This window comes from Lygodium microphyllum, chromosome 30 (assembly GCF_053477565.2).
Source record: "Lygodium microphyllum isolate KBCC chromosome 30, Lygodium_microphyllum_v1.1.10, whole genome shotgun sequence".
Classification (NCBI taxonomy): Eukaryota; Viridiplantae; Streptophyta; class Polypodiopsida; order Schizaeales; family Lygodiaceae; genus Lygodium; species Lygodium microphyllum.
Window position 1 is genome coordinate 56,587,592 of NC_141164.1, and position 4,350 is coordinate 56,591,941.

At 38.6% G+C, this 4,350-nt stretch overlaps 1 long non-coding RNA gene across 2 annotated transcripts; it reads right to left on the reverse strand.

Moving 5' to 3' along the window:
• Positions 1-749: 749 nt before the first annotated feature.
• Positions 750-2,231, reverse strand: LOC148009873 (uncharacterized). Of its 2 annotated transcripts, none has more exons than XR_015689758.1 (3): positions 2,067-2,231; positions 1,588-1,754; positions 750-943 (listed from the first exon to the last, which is right to left on the reverse strand). It is a non-coding gene; the product is annotated as an uncharacterized LOC148009873 (long non-coding RNA). The 2 variants fall into 2 exon arrangements; XR_015689757.1 differs by having other exon boundaries at positions 1,588-1,757.
• Positions 2,232-4,350: the final 2,119 nt, after the last annotated feature.

Here is a 4,350-nt window from a genome sequence, read left to right on the forward strand (position 1 = left end):
GGAGATAGCTTATCTTGAGGACATTTCTAGTAGGTACGGCATTGATAAGAAACATAGAGAGAGAGAGTGGGAAGTGCAAAAAATGTAGTAGAATAGTCATGGGAATATTTTAAAGAAGCACCACTTAAGCCATGCACATCACATAAGGCATGAAAACAAGTTTTGTGACATCATTTCTAGCATTACTCAATAACCTCATCAAAGCAACACTTGTGGTGAATAATGTTTGATATATGTGTGGGATTGATCATGGTTTAAATGATGCTAAGTTACTACATGTTTCTTAATATGCAATAGCATCATCTTTTGCTATGCCCCTTTCCTTGTTGCTAGATATTCATTTGGTTGACATTCACATGCTTGGCTCTGGTCACATGATGCTACTATGTGCAAACAGAGGGGGTGATATGAAAATATAATTATAGGAACCATTTGAGTGAGCACTATGTTTATCTCCATCATTTAGAGATAGTGAGTGGGCATATAAAAGAGATAGTTCTAGAAGAATACATTTTATTTGGAATTAGGGAATGCATTAGAGTCAATTATACAACACTCACCCTTCATAAAGGAAGTAAAGAAACATAGATCTAAAAAGTTGGTGTGAACATGAAATGTGTGACAAAAGAGATTTGAGAATGAAATGTCAAAAGGACATCACTTGGTGCAAACATGAAATGTATGACAAAAGAAATTTGAGAATGAAATGTGCGACAAAAGAAAATTGAGAATCAAATGCTAGAAGGATAGGACTTCGAAAAGGGTATTCTTCAGTAAAGCTTTGACAACATCAACTAGGTTGGTCCATGCAATTTTGTTGGAATGATAGATACAACATTTCGTGCAAGAGAAAGACTATGGAGTTGCCACGGGAAGCTTTGTCATTTTATCACCTTAAGTGTAAGGATACCATGTGCCACATTGAACCTTAGGAAAGGCATACCTGAAAATGCAACCAGAAAAAGACATAAATGAGAAGCTGAATCGTAAAGAAGCTTTTAATAATTATAGAATGACACAAAAAAAAGCTTCCAGTTGGATACTTAGGGCGGGTTCGGACCCGGCAGACAAACAACATCCCAAATACAGATGGCCAATTAAATCTCAGCATGAAAAACTGTATGTTCACACACATGGTGGAAGGCCAAAAAAATTAGGGGCCTTTTTTGACACGTCATGGCCAAGTTTTTGCTCCTCTCTTCTGACCTGCCCAGCATGGATACTTCTCCTTCATGCCATGTCTTCTCTTTGGCTCCTTTCCTTGTCTACCACTAATGTGAATGAGATGGCGGACAACTCTTGAGAAATCCTTGTAGATGGGTGGAAAAGGGGATTTTTCACCCTTTTGTCCACCGGGCAAGTGTGAACCCACCCTTAGTGATATTGGAAGTGCCGCATAGGCTTAGGCTTAGCATGCCTTGCCCTGTAGTGCAAGGAATACTTAAACAACTGTTCTTCTGGCGAAGTACAGTTGTGAGGAGGTTCAGGTGTTATGTGTACGCGAGAATTACGAAAACTACGAGGCAGAGGAAATAAACGATACCTCGGCTAATTTGCAGTATTGGTAAAAGATGAGATGATGATTACCTGCTTGCCAATGGGGAGGTCGTCGCAGTCGATGCCACGGTTGAGCTTCTTGAATTTCTTCACGGAGATGTGGCCCTCCCTGGCGAGGTCGAAGCACGTGTCGCCCTTCTCCACCACCACCGCAGAGTTGCACGAAGTCGCCGCAACCCCGATGTCCTCCACGCTCACTACTGCAGCAAAACATTACAAGCATATTCATCAAATCAAATCATGATCGTATGCCCATTTCACACACCAAACAAATCGGGATCCAGTTTCCCGTCCTCAATATATATAAACCATCCTATCACAGCTCGCGAGTGCAGTACTAACAACCATTCATAGCTAGCCACACGCACGCTATTCCGTTTTAACTCATAGCCACTCATAGCCACACCCTATATAATCAGATTGCTAGCTGCGCCTCACATTAATCGAAGCAATCCTGCATAGTCGCAGCATATATATATCGCAAGTCCACATTAATCAGAGACTCATACATATCAGAAACGCTGCCAGCATCATCATCGTTGCTAGTATTGCGGCAGACATCTTCTTCCCAATGACACCAGCCATAATTGTTATAATCGCCTCTACTGATCGCTGCCTTGAATGCCTACGCTGCGTTGATGTTAATTAGTGATAACAATCGGCCGGCCGGTTGTACTGGGTGCAGACAGTACTCCTCTTATTATATATATACTGAGACGATGGGAGCTCCACCAACGATATTATCGCCACCGGCGAGCTTATAATTGTTTTATTTTCCCATTAAGCTAATATAAGAACCTTCTAATTCTGGCCGGCTGCGCTTGGACGATCATTTTTCTGCGTTTCTAACATTTCTCCCTTTAATTGTACCATTCAATTGGCATTATCCTAATGGCGTGATCTGCCGGCTGGAGCTCCCATTCGACGTTTCGCATTTGCAACAAGGAACTTTAGACACTAAACTAGATGGTAAATAGCCTTATAACTAGTAAATACACAATTTTTTTCTAGTTAGTAACTAGGGTTTTTTAAATTGGAACTAGGTTTTTAATTTTACTATATAGATGTGAAGCTATAACTAGTAAAATAAGTGTTTATATGGTAAAGCAAGGAAATTTTTTATATATCACCTAATATAGCTATGTTTATTGGATAAAATTATGAAGCTATGGATCATAGGATAATGTGTATGCATAGTAAATCAAAACAAATTTGTATAGAATATCTAACATAGTCATGATTATATAGTCATGTTAAAGTAATATACATCACAATTGATAGGCCTAACTATCAGCCATGTAGTCAATCTCAAATAAGATAATGTCGATACACACTTGTAATGGATATGTTTGTATGCATCCAAAATGTACATGTGCTGTAAGATACATTTGTGCATTTTGATAACTTTTAATTCTTACTCACATAGCACAAATAGTTTACACATTTACAAATAAAATATCATTTTTAATAATATAAATATTTTCTTGTCACATTAAAACAAAGAAGAATCTCATTCAATTCAACTCAATGCCATGGCTCTAAATCTTGAAATTCCCCTCAAATCTGCCCTGAAGTGTGGGATATACCTAGCATCCATACAAGCACAAATAGTTATCAAAAGTTATTTGAGCCCCTTACATACAAGGAGCATATCCATCCATTAGCAAAATAGAAACAATTCAAATTGTAATAGCCTTTTCCTTAAATGAAAGACATAGAACCTCTTGAGTATGAGGAAACTTGAAGAGGGGAGCTCTCAATAGATAGTCATGGCACATGGTCTATTAACTAGGGTAGTTGTATTAAGTTCATGTGGCATATACTCCTACTTTCATGGATGTAGCATATTCATGGGGTGAACAAGGAGTAATAGATGATGGAACACATAGCATTAACATAAAGCAATAGAAGCAAGACAATGGGATGGAGATGGATTTTGCTAGCATTGTCATTGATAGCATGAACATGGAAGAGCTAGAGAAGAAGATGTGGGGTAACAAAAAATGTTTCAATGAGAATTAAAAGAGAGTCACAGTAGAGTTTGGGGAGCAAGTGCTATGTGCATGAGTGGTATCCTTGTTGCCATGCATTCGGCAAAGCAATGCTAAGTATTCTCTATGCAACATGTTTATATATTTTAGGGGAAGGTCCCCCTTGAGGATGAGTTTGCTAGATTGTTTTGGCTCACCTATGGATCAAAGTGGTGCTCACATTGTTTTGCTTGCCATTAGACTTCTTTTGGGTCTTGCTTTCATCTAAAGCAAAAAGAGATTGGGTTTTGGGTTGACTTGTTTGGCTTAAAGTGAGCCTTACTGACATGCTTCCATGGCATCATGATTTTATTCCTGAGGAGGTCTTGCAAATTGAATACCTAATATGGGCTAGTTTTCATGGACTTCCTACTTTGCTAGATGGAGAAGTAATGTGCTAGTAGAAGTGCTAGGTAGAGCGCTCTATGTTCTTACAATAATATCAACTAGTGGAGCAAGTGAGCTGTCGTACTTTGGGATAAGAGGAAGAAGATCCTTGAGATACTCTAGATTTTTTATCCTAATGGGATTGAGTTGTTGGTCGATGTCAAATTCTCCCTCTTCTTGGATACATGCTTCAAATGCAAAGACGATGGGTGCTTTGCAAAGGAATTCCCAAAAAGGAATTGAGATAAGAAAAAGTAAATGAGAAAATAGTGGAGATAAGGAAGAACTTCAAAAGAAGAAAAAAGGAAAAAACATAGGTTGAGAAGGCTAAATTCAAGGAAACAAACAAGCCTCAAAAGAAGGAACCTAAGAAGAA